Source organism: Mirounga leonina, unplaced genomic scaffold, assembly GCF_011800145.1.
Source record: "Mirounga leonina isolate KUSES-001 unplaced genomic scaffold, KU_Mleo_1.0 Mir_127, whole genome shotgun sequence".
Taxonomy (NCBI): domain Eukaryota; kingdom Metazoa; phylum Chordata; class Mammalia; order Carnivora; family Phocidae; genus Mirounga; species Mirounga leonina.
The window spans coordinates 2,944,330-2,962,994 of record NW_023270316.1 but is presented as its reverse complement, the minus strand read 5'-3'; the positions used below and the strand labels follow the sequence as shown (position 1 = coordinate 2,962,994).

The window sequence follows — 18,665 nt, the reverse complement described above, 5'->3', positions numbered from 1 at the left end:
TGTCCTTTTATGGAGGTATGTTTCCACTTGGTAAACATTTTTGGACATGGAAGCCACAGAGTTCATGGAGAAGAATGTAGAAGATGTGAATTTGCTTTGACAGTGTGTTTTCTGTGTTCTTGGCGTTCAGTGTCTCTCGTCCTGAATGTTTGATCTTGTTTCACCACTGATGCCGAACGATTAACTCAGAAAGATAAGATGCAAGAATATGATGAGGGCTGTTTTGTACCCCCCTACATGTGTACATTTCTTTTTGCTTCAAAGGGAATTACGGCACACACGGGAAGGGGCAAATGCGCTCCCTGGCGTCCCAAGTAAGATTACATACAACTAAATCACAAAGACATTAAAGTAATAAATCTTCCTTTGTGTGGAAACCAAACCAATCACACAGCTGAGATCCCCGGAGAAGGCAGGGTGGAGGGGAGGGGTGGAGGGGAGGATGAAGGGAGAAAGGAGAAGTTTGATGGAGGACATTAATTTTTTTCCCTTGACCAAAAAAAAAAAAGGCCATAAACCTGCCGTTTCCTCTATTCTCATTCATTGCTGATCATTAAATTCTATTGCAAAAGTGTGTCCCTTGGGTGAGTCTGCCTCAAAACTAAAAATTACACGGATAAGATGATGCAAATTCAGAGTCTGAAAGATAAAGTTCCCAAAATGAGATCTCAAATTTATTGATGACAATCTTCCACAAAAGTGAAAATGTAATGGGAAGAGGGAAGAATTTTAATTACTTCATGTACAGTGTATATCATTTTAAAAAGACGCATGTTTGCTTTCAGGTGTTGTCATACGGAAAAGAGAAAAGTCCTCCTTGTGGTAGAAACCTACTCATTTCATATCTTTTTCCTAAAAAAAAAAAGAAGACAGAAAGTAAACAAATTGAGGTAGAAAATTTTAACAACCAAGCCCTGGATATTAACCCCAAATGGAACCATGGCAACATGGTAACTCGCCACTTTAAGAGGAAACCGTCAGTGCTGAAATACGGGCAGCCTCTCTCCTGGGTCACGTAAAACATCTTCCGACAAATCGAGGCAGTGGGGAGAGCAGGACTGTGCACCCCTTGAAGCCAGCACCAGCCTGTCGGGGCTTTGTCAGACCCCAGCTTCACATGGGACGCATCAGAGGGCGTCCCAACAGCAGGGTAGTCGGGGAAAGCTGTCATCTGCACACATCACCCATGTTCAGTATTTTCTCCCAATTGTTAGCAACTAGAACTTCCGGACAACACATCTCCAGTGTGTTCACCTACCATTCATCATTGCAAATGCATTTTGATGCTAAACAAAACACAAATACAAAGCCAATTTATTGCTCTCCCCTCCCCCAGGAAATTCTAAAGGCAAAAATGTTCTCTTGATGATTGCTCACTTTCTTTATTCTTTATTTTTTATTCTTTATACACAGATAAAGAGAAATTAGGTTTCTAAGTGTTTGCTGTGTCAAAAAAAGAGATTGTTTAGAACTTTAAAAAAAGAAAGGAAAGGAACAATAAACAGCTAGCGTCTGAGACCTTCCCAATATTCAAGATTAAAAGATGTTAGAACCCTGTTAGTAATAGTAAGACACTCAGGTTTTGTGAGTTCAAGTCAAATAATTTGACATTGGCGCTTGGGGGATATTAATATTCACAACATGCCAAGAAATGTGATATGTGGTGTCCCTTGACTGCTTTTAAGGGAACAGATTTATATATATATATATATATATATATATATATATATATATATATTCATTCACATGTAAGCTAGCTGTATATTTAAGGCCACAATAAATTAAACTCAGTGCTTTGATACATGAACCACATTCATCTGAGGTTTCTAGGAATTGAATTTAAATCAAATATTGCATAAAAAGTGGCAGAATTCCATTCCAAACCCTTCTCTCATCAAGCTTTATTTTTACAAAATCGAGGGCGAATATTTACTATGTTTTATAAAGTTCAAAGGATCTTGAGTAGACAGAGCCTTTGGATAAACCGCTTTATTTACCTCACTCAGTTCTACGAGAAAATTCTGAGTCTATCCAAGGGATATATTCGTTGGTCAATTAACTGTTTCAGTCTTAAAATTCCATTTAAAGTACAATTTACAACATTCTAAAGATAGGGCGGCCACGCATGCCAGGTCATGCTGTTTTCTGGGCATCTGTTGGGCCCAGCACTCTCAAAAGTGTATTGGTTTGGAAGATAAACATGCAGGTTACTCTAGAATGTCCACTTAGTGGGACACAGGCAACAAGAGAGAGAGGAGGTCCACCAGAGGCAAAAAGCTCGGGGTTCACAGAGCAGTCCCTGACGAATGCCCAGGGTCCACCCACTGAAACAGGTGTTTACACGAGCACAGGAAGAGGGAAGGCTCGGGGAAGGACGCAGCTCTGCAGACAGCCTGAGATGTAGCTTCGCTCTACAAGGCTGAGCATTAGAACGAATTTGCAGTTAACGTTGATCCAAGTAGTGCTGCGAATTTAGGTCATTGCCAAGCCAAGATGCGGCTACCTGCCATACTTCCAGCCACAGAGCCACACACAGAAGAGTCTGTGGCTCAGGCATCCGTGGCTCAGTCAGTTAAGCATCTGACTCTTGATTTCAGCTCAGGTCATGATCTCAGGGCCGTGAGATCGAGCCCCGCTTCAAGCTCTGCGCTGGGCATGGAGCCTACTTAAGATTCTCTCTCTCTCTCTCTGCCTCCGCCCGTCCCCCCTCAAAAAAAAAAAAAAGATTCCAGGGCCCCCTGGGAAGTGAGGGCCTCGAACGGCTCTGACCACACGCACCATGTGCCCGGCCTCCCTACACTGCAGACAAGTTCCAGGCACACGGACACTCAGGGAACTGAGTGGAAATCACGATGTCCTGGTCAGAGGGATCTGGACAGTATTAGACGAGCATTGCTATGGGAGGACACCTGAAATATCTATTTTGAGGCTTTTTCAAGGGTTGACTTAGAAAGATTTTTCTAAATAATATGTAAATAAAATTGACAGGTGACCTTGTAAATCACACTGACCCTCACGTGTATACACACTCCACTCAAGCAGGCTAACTCTCTAGACAGACAGGCGGACACACACACACAAAGGTCTGCAGTTTCACTTACAAGGAAGAGTAATGGACTTAAAAATAAATGAGGGGAGAATTTACTGAGCTGATGTGAGAAAATCAGATTTCTTCCCTGAAATACATTTACCTTGTATGAGGATGACCGGTTGGCAGGAAGTACCCAGTTCCATTGGAACAGGAACCCCAAAGAGCTCACCTAGTAAAAATGGACACAGCACTTCTCTCTCTCGACCCAGACAGCTCCAAATCCATCCCCATGCACGCACACGCACATACGCACACACACTTCCTGGGCTCAAGTGTCCACTACGGTCCTGGCCAAACGTGCACGTGCTCCTCACTAGACGCGGGAGTCCTGATGACTCAGGACAAGTGGGGGCTCTCCGTGGGCAAAGACATTGTGCTAGATTTAAAATTAGGGAAATAACACCTCCAGGATCAGCCCCATAAATATGCTCCTTTCTTGAGTCATTGGGTGAGTCAAGTGCCATCTAAATTCTCCAGCGCAGTTAAAAAATAAGCTGGCCCACCTTCTGTTCTACAAAAGAACTGTAAGTTTCCCCAAATAGAATAAAGTCTCGCTAAGTGAGCCACAGAGCTCCTGTCTGGTTGCAGCTGCGTCTCGAAGTTTGAGAGGAAAGAAGAAAAGCCAAGGATATTCAAAATCCGTTCCATCCTCGAGTCTCATAAGAATTTAGATGTTTAAACCGTTCTAAATTGACAAAAACGGTAGTTCTTCATACACGTAAACACAAATACATGTCCAGCTCCCCTGATCTGTACCTGTTAAAAAAAGAAACTATGGAAACAGAGAGAAGTCTCAATGGGATGATGGAGGGAGCAGCGCTGACAGAATATTTCTTAACATCCTTGTTTATAGAAGCACGAAAGCCAGTGTTTCCAGGACATCCGTGCTGTCCTCACTCAGTCCTTTAGAACAAGGTGCAGGAGCTGCGGCCGGTGAGGTCCTGGCTCTGCCAAAGCCACTGGGAAATCAGCGCGGGGGGGCTCAGCCGGGGGCCCCGAGTCACAGGCTGGCCACGCTCAGAGTCTGCGCCCGCGCGTCCAGCACAGCGGGGAGCAGCTCCCAGCGACACACCTCACGGAAACCGCTCCATGGTATCCCCACCCCCGGTTCCGGAGACCAGAAGGGAGTCTGGCAGCCCGACCCCCCCAGCCCAGGGGCCCTGCTCGAGTCCTACAGAGCATGCGGGGGGCCGCTCCCTTCCACCTCAACGGGACAACGGCGGCTGGGACGCAGACGTCTGCGGGACACTCACAAGTCCAAGGGGCGTGTGATATTATTTTGTAATTTTTTATTGAAATTCCATTTGTATTGTAGTTTCAGGGGTATAATGTAGTGATTCATCAGTTGCATACAAGACCTGGTGCTCATTCCATCACGGGCCCTCCTTAATGCCCATCCCCCAGTTACCCATCTCCCGTCCCCCTCCCCTCCGCTCCAGTGACCCTCAGCTTGTTCCCTAGAGTCAAAGGTCTCTGATGGGTTGAGATGTGTGATTTTAAACCCCTCCTGGTCTGAGAAAGCTTTCATTCGTCTGCCCTCAGCCTCTGCCTCCCAAACCAGGCCAGCGAAGCTCCCCAGAACTCCCCCCCGTAAAGTGCCCCTGGGGGACTTGTGTCCTTCACGGCTGCCTCAGAAAGAAAGGGAGCGTGCTCAGCAGGAACAGAGCTCCTGGGTCAGACCACGGGGGAGCTAGCATGCGCCAGCAGCCCCAGGAGCCACACTTGGGCCAGTCACCCACCCCACTCGCCCTGCACTCCTACCGCATGGACCTCCGTGTCCATGAGGACAGCAGCCGGGGCTGCCCTGCTCCCTGAGCTTGCCCACAGGAGACGGCGCTGGGCTGCTGGCCGGAGCCTGGGATCCACCCCACAGCCTCAGGATGTGTCCACGAACATTTCTCCTCCTATGAGCAGTCTACCCCTGAAAGGACAAGTGGCCTCCTCATTCCTCGGCCTCACCAGGGAGGATAGCGGCCACTCTAAGCCTTGCAAACACTGTACTTGGGACCATTGGTCCCTGGAGGGCCCCAACTTCGGTACCAGACCAGCCTCTTGCCCCACTCTCTCCGCTGGCTTAGAAACATTCTGGAATAGCCCATCCATGTGCGCTTACACACACTGTCTGCATTCTTAAAGGATGAGCAAGTCCCATTAGCCACAGAGCGGGAGGTGTGCTACGAAACATCATAGATGAGCTGTTAAGTGTCCGCAAAGTCCCAAAAACTACACGTGTGAGAAACAGTGGGAAATGTGTGTTTGCAATAGTAAAACTGAGGCTTCTCCTCTATTCCCTGCTCTCCGTGTTTGCCCCAGGCCACCAGGAGAGTGGGAGCAAAATTTTAGAGCTGCCCTTCTATTCCCCACCTCCTCCCTGAGGGAAATACCTTAGGACTTCTTCATCAAAACACAAAAATGGGGCTAATTCCTTAATTCTTACCTTTTTAGCAGGGATTTTTTTAATCGAGTTTATGTCTGAGCACAGTGACCACATGCTTTTTCATTTTGTATGTTTAAGAAAATTATGAATAAATCTCTCTTTCTATCCCCTGCCCTCCTTGCTAATCATTGTGAAATCTGAGGGGCATTTCCTTTAAAGTTGCTTAGCCTTTAGAAAATGCAGTTATGGACATAGCAGTTGGGGACATCATCTGGGGACCTCACCTCCAAGCAGCCAGTCATGGTGTGGTACAGACCAGCCCGGGCCTGGGATTCCAGCTTCGGTCCCATTTCGTAGCCACCCTCCCCATCCCCCACCCCAGCCTTCCCAGCGGAAAACTTTCCAAGAGAGGACTTAACTCACAAGCAAACATCAGTTTCATTTAGCATTTTGCTTATTTAAAGATTTCACTTACATGTGAAACCTAAAACACAAACAGGGAAACAGGTCTCCGGAGGGGAGGGTCGAAGTAGGTGAAGGGGATTGAGAGGCACAAACTTCCAGTTATAAAGAGTCACAGGATGGACAGTGACAGCAGGTGATGCTGGTGACAGATGGTGACCACACGCACGGCAGGGAGCGTAGCTTCCTGTGTGCAACTCTTGAATCCCTGTGTCGTGCCCCTGAAATAAATATAACACTGCATGTCAGCGATACATCAACATAAATAAGTGACTAAATTCATGAATACATAATAACTGACTTTACCCACCAAACAGAACTGTTCGTGTCAGATGAAATCTAACCAAAGACGGTTTCCCTTAAAATTCTCAGCTAGACTGCTGCCATTTCAGTGGGACATTCGGACCGGGTACCTCCTAAAACACAGGGCGGTTCCTCAATCACGTCACAGGTTACCGTGATGTTGGGAGTGGGTGACGTTTGAGACCTCAATAAGTTCCGAATTCAGACCGCCACCGCGCGTCCAATTATGCCCAGGGGACTGCTCGCCTGCCTCCCGAGCTGAGTGATGCTCCTGTGATGTGGGTTATTGAAGACGCAACGTATTTGTCACTCACATCAGACACCACAGCTGGCTTCTCCGGGTCTCTGCGCCCAAGGGAGAGAGCGAAAACAAAATCGGAGCTCTGACCCGTGCTCCAAGGACACTCTGTGAGTGTCCTGATGGGGTCACAGCCCGCCCTGCTCTGAAAGGAGCATTGCAGCAAGAATTCACGACCTCCGCCGTCCCGAGGAGAGGCTGATTTCATGACTGAGACACTATGCTCACATCTGCTGCATGCTGCCCAAGGATCTGCGCTCCAATACAGTAACCATGGGGAGCAGAGCCCTCAAGCCGAGCCGGAGAACCGAAGCTGTCCCGGCTGGTGCCCGCCCCGTCCCCAGGCTCTATGCCCAAGGCTGTCCTGCAACATCTCCGGTGAGCCCGTCTGCATTACCTTTGCATTTACTTGGCTTCATTGCATGCACAGGCGGCCCGCTACTTTCTAGGAATCCATGAATGACTCCGGAATCTGTCTACACCAATGCGGGATACATTTTATTTGTGGCACCGTAAAGTGAAGCACAAGAAATGCTCGAAACCAGTCTGCAGCTGCACCGATGGAAGGAGAAGCCCGGAAGACCTGTCTCCCCCACGGAGCTAACCTCCCTCCCAGCCCCTGCCGCCCTAGACCTGCAGGAGATGCCCTGGGAGAAGGTCATGGAGAAGGTCACGAAAAGCCAGAGGAGGGGCGCCTGGGTGGCTCAGATGGTTAAGCGTCTGCCTTCGGCTCAGGTCATGATCCCAGGGTCCTGGGATCGAGTCCCGCATCGGGCTCCCTGCTAGGCGGGGAGCCTGCTTCTCTCCCTCTGCCTCTGCCTCTCTCTCTCTCTCTGACTTTCATGAATAAATAAATAAAAAAAAAAATTAAGAAAAGCCAGAGGAAGGGGAACCGTAGGGCGAGCTTCCTGGGAGCATGCTAGTGGCCCGCAAGGCTGACGACTCAGCGGGGACACGGAGCATTGCTGGATTTTCCCCAGATCTCTCGCCTCATCTCGAGCACACCTCCTTCCTTCACTGCTACTCCTCCAGAGGCATTGGATCCCCTCGCAGCCCAAATCTGCCCACCCGGGGACTACCCTGAATTCCACAGAAGCAGGCACTTTGACTTCTCCGTTTGTTGAAAGGAAAAGTCCGACAGTGACCCTCACTCGGGCGTCAATGACGGATAAGCATTTGTGATTTCACAAGACCTACCCGAGGCGAGGGACAATCACTGGTCATCTATTGTGGGCTAGGAACAGTCTTACGATTCCAGGACTGAGTCTTCGAATGTCAGGCGTCCGTCCTGTGGAGAGGGAGGTCGGGGCCAGCTGGAAATCGTTTGGGAACGAGCCCACCTTCCTCGCTTGTGGCTGGTGGCCTGGTGGCTGCCCGGTCACAGGCGAGCTGAGGTCAGCGTCAGAATGGGTCAGCCGTCAGGGGCTGGTCTTCCTTTTGACCAAGGACACACAGACAGAGAACTTGATATTTTAAATGATTATATAGATTCTAGACATCACTTGGCCAACTTCCTCCAACCTCAATGTACACATATACACAAAGACCAGCCGGAAGGTATTTGCCAATAAGAAGAGCCATATAGAAGGAAGAACAATGAATCCTATTCTACACATTTGATTAAAATCTTGGCTTCGAGAAACTCACACTTGGAGAAAGATACCACTCACTTAGTAATTAAGGAACCTCCACTTGTGCCCCCCCATCACCCCATACTGACCTATCATACCAAACATACAGCACATACCCCCCAGAAAAACACTTGAGTAGAAACACCATCTCTAAATTTCTTTCAAAGTATGTGTATCTACCTAGGAATATTTTTGAGCAATATCATATATCATGGTCTCCACAAAATTTTAAAAAAGGAAGAACACAGCTTCTCCTCCCTAACCAAGGGAGCCCTGCCCACCCCGCCAAACAAGGAAATCTTCAAACAAGGCAAGAACTCGCGGTCTAACAGAGCGAGCTCGAACGCCGAGAAGCTCTTGCAGCACGTAGGTTGAAAGTATGAGAGGCAGCCAGTCACAGCTCCACGCCGGTCCTGGAGGCTCTGCTTAGGAGACAACAAGCTGGACCCTGCCTGATTCGCAGAACTGTCAACTTGACCCAAGTGGCCACGCTCTCAAGCAGCTTCTGACTGATAGAGGCGCTCGTGCTGGCCACACGTGACAAATACGTTTTAATGATCCACGACTCAACTCACACGTTCCCCAAGGCAGTCATAAATATCATAAACAATCTCATTTGTATCACTGTGATTTCCAAGATATCAAACGAACAAAACATGACTTTTCAAGCCTCACTGTGACGACCAGATCTTCCAGAGCCTACGCTCCGACTCAGTTCAGCTGCAAGGACGCCTGCTTCATCTTGGCACCGGAAGCACTTTGCTCCAGTGTCTACCAGGACGAGAACTGTGTGAGAGCTCCGTGTGCCTGATTGATGGGGCGTCTTCTGCAGGGCCCAGCACAACACCCTCTGCATGGCAGGCTGACGGGAAATATCTCTTCAAGGCGCTGTTGTGACGGGGCCGACTTCAGATTAAAACCCTGGCTTAGCAGGGAGACCACCATCTCACCAAAATGGGGTGGAGTGAGCTCGCTCCGCATCAGCAGGGCCGCTCACCTTGGCTCAAGGATGGATAAATCGGTGATCTGATCTCCAAGTGGGAACCTCAACAGGGGACTGACCACAGAGGAGCGGCCACCATGGAGGCAAGCGCTCCTTGCAGCTTCACTGGACGGCTAGACCCTGGGTCACGGCGATTGGCCACGGAAGGGATGTGTTCAACTTATGAACCATGATACTTGCCCCTTCTGCAGATCCAGGCCATTTTTCTCTTGCAATGATGGACTTGAATTTAGAGTCAGGAGTGGTTAAGATCCCAGCAGCATTTTATTCTCTGAAACTTATAAAATAGTGAGTAGCCATGGAGTTAGAGTAGTTTCTCTGAGCAAGGGAATCGGCTGGTTGATAGCAAAGATTTGAGCAGGAAGTAGGAGACCTGCTTTAGTGTCGATATTAGAGGACATCCCCAAGCCCTTGTGCTTGCAGCAGACTTGGGGTGTCATGGGGCTGCTGACCCTTGCCCATAATTGTGTCAGTTCGATTCTCCAGAAAAACAGCCAGTAGGAGATAGAAAGATAGATGATAGATAGATTAGATAGATAGATAGATGATAGGTAGATAGATATTAGATAGATAGATGACAGATATAAATAGAGAGATGATAGATGATAGATAGGTGATAGATAGATGATAGATAGATAGATAGATGATAGATAGATAGATAGATAGATAGATAGATAGATAGATAGATAGATAGATAATAGATTTATTTATAGATTTTAAGGAATTTTCTGACCTGGTTGTAGGGGCTGGCAAATCTGAAATTCAAAGGACAGGCCAGCAGGCTGGAAACTCAGGCAGGGATTAATGCTGTAGTCTTGTGGCAGAATTTCTTCTTCTGGGTGCTTGCTTTGGCAGCCCATACTAAAATTGGAATGATACACCCCAAACTGAGGATGACATGCAAATTCATGAAGCGTTCCACATTTAAAAAAAAAAAGAATTTCTTCTTCTGGGGACACCTCATTTTTTGCTCTTAAGGCCTTCAACTGATTGGATGAGGCCCATCCACATTGTTGCAGGGTGTCCCTGGTCTGAAGCCCAGGAGAGGTGAGGTGGGACACATCCTCTCACAATTACCCACGGCTTGAAAAACATTATTTACCTTTTACAACAAGGAAAAATGCTTCAACCTACATTAAATTGCAAATTTTTCCTAACGTTAAAAAATACTAACAAAAGCCATGAGCACTTTGTCCTAACTCAGGGACACCGACAGCACGGGCAAGGTTATCTGTCCACCTAGCACCTGTTCTGCCTAAACCACCTGGCGCATTAGTTTCTGACTCTCCTTTTGTCCTTCTAAGTTTTGGTCGTGGGGCATGGGGATGACCTTCTCAGTAACAAGTTCTAAAACAACTGCAAAAAGGCTCTCTTTATTTCTCTTTTCCTGCCAGCCTCTCAGGGATCTGCTTCTCCAGTAGGCTTGGCTATTTCTCATTCCCTCATCCTTCCATTGTCTCCCAGCACTATCTTTACCCTCCTGTGTGCAGAATCCTTGGAAGAGTCTACAGAAGCTTCTCCTGGATTTCTAGGAGCCAGCCCCGTGCTAGCCCAAAGCGATGGTTCAGGACCACGAACAGTTACTCGCATGACGGGGGCAGCCCCTCCCCACACAGCTTCCTGCTCCAGCACCTGCACCCGCGAAAGCCGTGTTTCTGAGGTGCGGCCCCATGGAACAAAAAATGCTTGGAGATTAGAGAAGTTTGGGAAACGCTGCATATTCCACCGACCAACTTTCTATGTAGAAGTTGTGGGAGGTCTGGCTGGGAAGAACCTGTAATCCTTCATGCAGCTTTTTCTAAAGTTATTTGACTTTTTGTCAAAAACTGATCAAAGAGGCAGCCAAGGAATGGGGCATGGCCTTAATAAATAAGCACTATGTGCCAGGGAGGGCCAAGTCACTGACAGCCGTTATGTATTCGAGCAAATGAGCTCATCAGCAACTGTCCTCAGAGCTGCTGATCAATCTCAGTGATCTGGGGAGGTCTTCACTCGAGAAGTCAGGAAAAGGCAGACAATCTCAGTGTTTTTATGTCATGAGCCTCACAGGGACAGTGCTTCGAGGAAGAGGCAATAACCCTCTGATATGGAGAGACACCACAGAGCTGAAAGCAATCGCCAGTACTCCTGGACGCTGTATTCCACACCTGGCCCCGTGTCGAGGGCTTCACATTTATGGATCCATTTATTATGCACAATAATCCCACATGGTAGGAAAGACCATCTCCATTTTATAGAGAAGGGAACTGAAGCAGAAGGAGGTTGAGTGCCCCATCCTTAACTGCGCGGCAAGTAAGCACTGACGTCGGGATTGGAAGCCAGGCAGTGTGATCCCAGCGTCGGTGCCTCCACCACGGGACGCAGGCTCGCTCTATCCTGTGGATTATCTCCACCCAGAGCAGTCTCAGTGCCAAGGAGTCAGCATCATGGAAGAGACAGTAGTACAGACCAAATGGAACTACATTTCCCTCCCTCTCCTTCTGCTAAGGCTATAAGCCTGTAAAGATGAATTTTCACTGTCATCCAGCCAACTGTAGTCCAGGGGATGTCTCAGAGAGGGTAGAAAAATTGGAGGTTCTCAAATCCGAAGCCATGAGTGTCGTGCACTGGAGGCTCCAGAGTCGGGAAGCATGACAGAAGTGCCTGGGAGTCGGACTTCGCAGGGAGCAAGAACCTTGTGCAGAGGGGTGTACTATGAAGGCACCTACTACAGAGGTCCTCGGGTTCCCCAAAGAAGTGGCTCCAGTGGGAGCAGCATTGGCTATGGGAGGCTGCAGCAGGGGTGCTCCCACTCGAGCAGGCATCCGAGTCCCCGGGATCCTTGCCGAAACACAGGTAATGGGCCCTGGCTCCTGAGTTTCTGACTCGGGAGGTCCGGGGAAGGATGAGAATGTGCACTTCTCACATGTGCCCAGGATGCTTGGGCTGCTGGTCCAGGGACCCCACTCTTGGTGCCCCTGGTGGGTACCACTCAGATCAGGTCATCACTCACATCCTTCACATTTGCCATGCTCACCCCCTCCGGCCTGGCACTTGCCCCTATGCCCCGTGCTTTGCTCTCACCTCTCCTTCCTGGGCTCATTGTGTATGTTGTCTCCTGGAAAGCCTTTCCTGATACCACAAGTCTGGGGGAAGGACCCCTCTTCCATGCTGCCTGAAAATACATGGCTTCTGCTCCCAGGGCACCAGTCACATGGGTGGGTCAGCTACTTGCTTGGCCATCAGACCACACCTAGCCAGTCCCTGCAGGGTCCTCTGATTTTGGCAGTGTCTGCCAAGTGTGATGGATTCAACAGATACTGGTTGGATCAATGAGCAGACTCATCTAGCTTGCGGCCATCCCTTAGGAGAGGATATTTGAGGGTCCCCACTAGACTTGGCTCTGCAGCTTTTCCACACTTGCCCCAGCATCCCTCCCTGTGCTGCCCTTCAAACCTTATGAACCTCACAATTCAGCCAAATGCCCAGCAGTGTAGGTAGGGTGACCACCGTCTGAACCGGAACACCTCTGGGTATGAAAAGGACACTCAACACTAATTTAGGGGTAGAAGATGCACATTTGGGCTGTCCTAGGAAGAGCAGCACATAGGTGCAGCCCAAGTGTGAATCCTCCGTGAGGCTGCTCTCTCGTACTTCTAAGCCAGTCTACCAAGGGCCCATTTGAGGCAGGTGTCCATCCTCGGCCCAGTCAGCTGTGGCCAAGTTGACAGAGCCACGTAGTATAAAACCTAGCAGTCTATGATTAGGTGAGCACATGGTCAGAAGTCTGGGGACACTCAGCTAGAGATAGTATAACTGGCAGGCATTTGGCCAGGCTGTCCCCTAATAAACACATAGGCTTGCTAACAAAAAGACTACGGAGACCACACACATCCCATCCAACAGAAGTCCTTGGAATGTTGGTGTCTGAGTCTGTTTGGCCTGCTATCACAAAATATCACAGACTGGGTGCCTTATAGACAAGAGAAAGTTATATACCACAGTTCTGGAGTCTGGACGTCTGAAGTCACCTGTTTCTCTCTGCTGCAGGGAAAGGCCTCTGTTCCCAGATCCTAGCACTTCGATTGGGACCATTCAAATACACCACAAAAAGCAGCCCAGGGACCAAATCATCTTTTATTACCTTGTTTGTCTGGAGAAATCTGTTCCAAATTCCAAACAACAGACTTGAACGTGAACTATGGGACATAACCCATTTGCAAGTTGGAGCTGTCTGGAAAAGAGAGTACTGATCTGACCCCAGTGAAGAAAACAATCTGGTCTAGTTCTTTCTGACAGTGATGGGAATTGTTAATGTTTTAAATAAGACAGGAACAAGAATGACCACATTTAAGACTTTAGAGGGGGAAAAGATGTTTCTTTTTGAGAAACAACAACCATATGTGCAATAATAAATGGTACTTACTGATCGTTCAACAGGAAACAAATAAGGACGGAGAAAGGCAGTGCAGAGTTCCCAAGGAAGACTAATTATGAAGATTTTAAGCGAATGAACTCCAGATCAAAGCCCGGAGTCCTCTGATAAGATCATGTACTCGTTAACGGAACACAGTGTCATCAACTTATTTTTAGCTCAGGAACTGGAATACTCTCAGCGTCACATGATCGGAGTGTGACCCAGGTGGCCCAAAGCAGGGCAGGTTTTGTTCTTCTCTCCTTGGGAGCAAAGTGTTAGGTCTGTTTGAAAAAAGAATAAGAAATCCTCTTATTTAGCAATGATTTCTTTTTTTTTCTACCTCTGAGACCACATTTTTTTTTATTGTATATAAATAGTTGTGTGTGATTAAGCAGGTCCTTCTATGCTTAAAAACATACAGTTCCTTCACATATGTATTCAAATATGAACTAAGAACACAAATGTCACCACACTGTGTGTTTAAAAAGCCACTTACTAATTTACTATTGTGTTGTAACAAATTACCATCGACTTGGTAATTTGTTAAACAATACAAACGTATTTCGTTACTATTCTGGAGATCAGACATTCAAAATGAGTCTCCCTGGGCTCAAGTCAAGGCGTGAGCAGGACTGCGGTCCTTCTGGAGGCTCTGGGGGGGCATCTGCTTGCTTGCCTTTTCCGGTGTCTCAAGGCCACCCCCTTCCTTGGCTCACAGCCCCAAACCCATCTTCAGAGCAGCTGCGTGTTGGCAAGCCAGGCCCCTCTCACCCTGCCATCTCCCTGGTTCTCTGCCAATGGAGAAGTTTCTCAGATCTTAAGGAATCCTGCAACTACCTTGGGCCCACTGGATAATCCAGAATGACCTTCCCACCTCAAGGTCCTTAACCTTAATCATACCCGCAAAGTCCCTTTGCCATGCAAGGTAGTACGCTCACAGGGTCCAAGGATTAGGGTGTGGATATCTGGAGGGGCCATTATTCTGCCTACCACAGCCACTACAAAATTTCTACTAAGCCCCCACCAAGTCTAAAATTCACATGGGTTTTCTTTCATATTAAGGGGTTTTCTTTCATATTAAGGCAATAGTCAAGTTGCCTATTATCTATACTTTGGGAGGAAAAAGCATACATCTAATCCCACGATTGCTCTACATTTAACAGGACAGATTAGGAGTCGTGTTTATCCAGAGAACCTTAGAGTTGATAGGAGCCAAGGAGGAGTGCAATGGCCGCCATGTTACGGAGTGTGAAAGATTGGGCTGGCGTGTGCTCTTCCTCCCCAGTATCTCACACTGGCTGGGCTTCTCAGCCTTCCCCAAGCACATTCCCTCTTCTTGAATCTTAGCCTCCTACTTACGTGGCACAAGCCTTTCTTCGATCCCTTTCATACTACACTTTTTTCCTTTCTCTTTTGGCTCTCATGCCAATGCCTGACCCCATGGTTTCTGGAAGATGGCGCGTAGTCCCCCTCCGTCTTGGGCATTTCTTTCCCCAGGGGATTACATCCACCACGACTGAGCTACTGTTGACATGAGCAGTGACAGCATAGCTGTCCTGGTCCTTAATTCGTGTTCTCCCTGGATCTCCACACTGAATCTGCATGGGTCCTTCAGCCACATACGTGCCCTGATAGCCTTCAGGCTCTCACTTTTCATGTCCACATGGGACTTTCTCTCTACTCCTAATCAAAAATTCATTTTAACTTTTGTATTCTCAAGCCTGGCTAAAAATATCATCACCATACACCCAAGATACCAAATATGAGAGCTTTGCTGTCAACCCAGATTCTTCTCTCTCCTAAAACAAACACTTTTAATAAGTTTTCAAGATCTGCTTATTCTACCTGAGAGATGTCTTTCAAATCCCATCTTCCATTTCCTTGAAAAGACATAAGACATAAAAAATGGACACATAGAGAAGCAAAGCACTCATTGCTTCCCAGATAACAGTCGAGGACACCTGTCCAAAGTTTCCTGGGTGGAAGTCCCTGATGGTATTATCATGCAATGACTTGCCATATTTACAAAGTTCCACGAAATAAAAGTTCCCAAGACAAATCAATGGGAACATGCCATCAGGACGCCATTTCTGCTGCTCTGGTGTTTTTATGTTGACAGGAATAATTACTAGAGCACAGAGTGTTTTTAAGTGGGAATCTTGGGAAAATCCGTTGTAAATGCGATATAGGCATGACTGTCGTGTCCCAGGTGGTGTTGCCAATTAATTTCTGCCATCAAAACAGCTGATGACTTGGGGTCGGGGTGCGGGATGTTGTGAAAAGATCCTGTTGATATTTTGAAGCTTCAGCAGTCGTATCTCTGCTTTTGCAAACCACCGTGAATCTTCATAACACCCTACAATTAAACGTCATTAGGCACTTAGCATTTTGATCTCTAAGTCATGTTCTGCTGCGGGCACTACCTGGACGTGACACTGTGCATGTCGAGCCTTGGCTCTTCCTCCTCACATTGTGCTGCAACCCTGTCAGAGTTTCCATTTGTGTCCCTGGCTCCACCCTTGGTCCCGGGACCCATTGCATGGGTATCAACTTGGTCCCGGGACCCATTGCATGGGTGTGTTCAGCAAACAGGTGTTTATAACCTGATGTAAATCGGCCACAGCTGTCTCTTCCACACTGACAAACCCAAGAATGCCTCACTAATTAAGACCGATTCTGACATTCTCTGTGCACATCACCCACAAATTGACAGTCTTTCATCAGCGCTATTAGTTATCTTACTGCCCTCATTTCAGTGGAGGGGCTAATCTGATAAAATGCCGATTTTATTCTTTCCTTCACTGTTTTATGTCGCTCAAGTGTATCTGGGTAAGTTTTTACGTACACATGTGAGGATGGAAAACTCCCCCAGCATTGGCATGTTTTTACAGAAATTACTTTGAAGTCTCTTACAATGTAATTCCCAAGAATTTTAGAACTTATGACTATTCGATGATGTAATAGATTAGTCCTGCCTTCCTAATGACATTTTTCCAATAAGAAAAAAAATTTCCAACTATACATTTTATTTTTTCTATTTTCTTTTACCTCTTTTAAGATTTATCAGCAACTCCGTTCCACAAAACATTGCAAAGTTAAAGTGGTTTTGAGTGCATTTTATTTCATTTTTTTAATCAGGGCTTTGTACAATTAGAAATGCTGGGGGGGGGTTGTTTTTGTTTTTGTTTTAGATTCCTTTCCTTTTTCTCCATTCCTTGGTCTTCTCTTCCCAAGGAGAGGAGGGGGCAAGTGGTTTTAGGTGCAAGTTGTGGCCATTAATGTCAGGGGTTCCTTTGGTTCTAAGATTTTCAAGGTTGCCATGACCACACCAGAGATTTCTTTTTTCTTTTTTTTTTTTTTTTGGTAGTGTGACATTTTGCCTTTACCACCGTTGTAAAGTAGTGGGTTAATTTCCAGGTCCAGGGCCAACACCCATCCTGGCACCTCTGCCAGTGGTAGGTGGGGCCACCAAAGCCAACTTGGGCTTGTCTGCCACCCTGGAAATGCCTGGTTTTTTAAATTATACTTCTCCACTAAAGAGCATTCAAATATTAATTCATTTTTATTTAATTATGAAAATAATGCATTCATGTGGTTTTTTAAAAGTACACATTTTTGTCTTCTATTTCTCCAGTGCTCTCTATTATAACTTTTTAAACTACACATTTAACTACATTGCTTTAGGCAATGTCAACTGAATCACACTTTTGATGTCAAATTAGGTTTATATTACTGTATAACAATTACATTCTACTCTGTAACCCTCAATAAATCATCCACACTTTATCTAAAGGGCTGTCTTAAAACTAAAATACAGCATTTATAATATTAGGATTATAGAAATATTGCCACTGCAGAAATGAATGGTGCAGTCAAACTCTTGAGCCAGAAATGTCGTCATTCATCACATCATACATCATGTGAATGCATCATATATCACATGTATACATCATACCAATATCCTACATCAATCATGCATCACACCATACATCATAAATACATCACATCACATTGTACATCATACATGCACCAGGCATCACACCATACATACATCATGCATTACATGCATACGTCATAAACCACATCATACATACACCATATATCACATCATACGTCATACATATATCATCATCACATCATACATCATGCAAAAATCATGCATTGCTTCATACATCACAATACATCATACACCACATCATGCATGCACCTTGCATCACATGATACATGCATCATACATCACATGCATACATCATACATCACATCATACATCATACATGTAGCATCCAACACATCATGCATATATCATGCATTACACCATACCTACACCACACATCACACCATTCATCATTCATATATCATACAGACATCATACATCACATGCATACACCATGCATACATCACATAACATACATACACCACACATCACACCATACATCATCCATATGTCATACGTCATGTGTGTGCATCATACACACCATGCATCACACCATGTGTGCCTCATACATCACATGTTTACATCATGCATCACATCATACATACGTCATACACATATCATGCATCATATCGTACATCATGAATCACATCATACATCACATAACATTGCCAGGGAATGACCCACCCATCAAACATTTGGGGGACTAACATTAAATTAATTTATGTTCTTAGTTGTTTGGCTGTTTTTTTGCTTTTGTTTCTGAGACCGTCTTTCACCTCCTCCTGAGCCAAGTTAAGCCATCACTATTCCTATATTCCAGGTCATGTTCTTTCCTGCACTGTTTTATGTTGCTCAAGTGTATACACAGATGCACTGCGTAACTTTTTACATACACGTGTGAGGATGGAAAACTCCCCCAGCGTTGGCATGTGTAAAAGAGTGTTCTTATTTTTATTCTGGGTATTAGCTCAGCCTGGAATTCTCAGCTCAAAATCATTTGGCGCAGAGCTGGATAGACAAGCTCCTGCTTCGTGGCCTCTTGGCTTACTGATGTCTCTGCCAAGAATGTTCGTCCTCCAGAAGCCGCGTGCCTACTTCCTTCCAAAGATCCTTTGGGATCTTTACTTGAAAGTAGCTTCTGAGGGAGGCTCTGCCCAGTCACTTACCTGC

General features: G+C 46.5%; 1 long non-coding RNA gene across 8 annotated transcripts; it reads right to left on the bottom strand.

Annotated features, from left to right (window-relative positions):
- Positions 1 to 759: 759 nt before the first annotated feature.
- Positions 760 to 13,702, bottom strand: LOC118009240. 8 transcript variants are annotated; one of them, XR_004678847.1, is made up of 6 exons: positions 13,571 to 13,702; positions 13,289 to 13,378; positions 7,729 to 7,965; positions 6,241 to 6,346; positions 5,944 to 6,151; positions 760 to 852 (listed from the first exon to the last, which is right to left on the bottom strand). It is a non-coding gene; the product is annotated as an uncharacterized LOC118009240 (long non-coding RNA). The 8 variants fall into 8 exon arrangements; XR_004678850.1 differs by lacking the exon at positions 760 to 852 and adding an exon at positions 9,899 to 10,026 and having other exon boundaries at positions 5,893 to 6,151; XR_004678846.1 differs by lacking the exon at positions 760 to 852 and adding an exon at positions 6,929 to 7,007 and having other exon boundaries at positions 5,893 to 6,151; positions 6,241 to 6,578.
- Between the last annotated feature and the right edge of the window lie 4,963 nt (positions 13,703 to 18,665).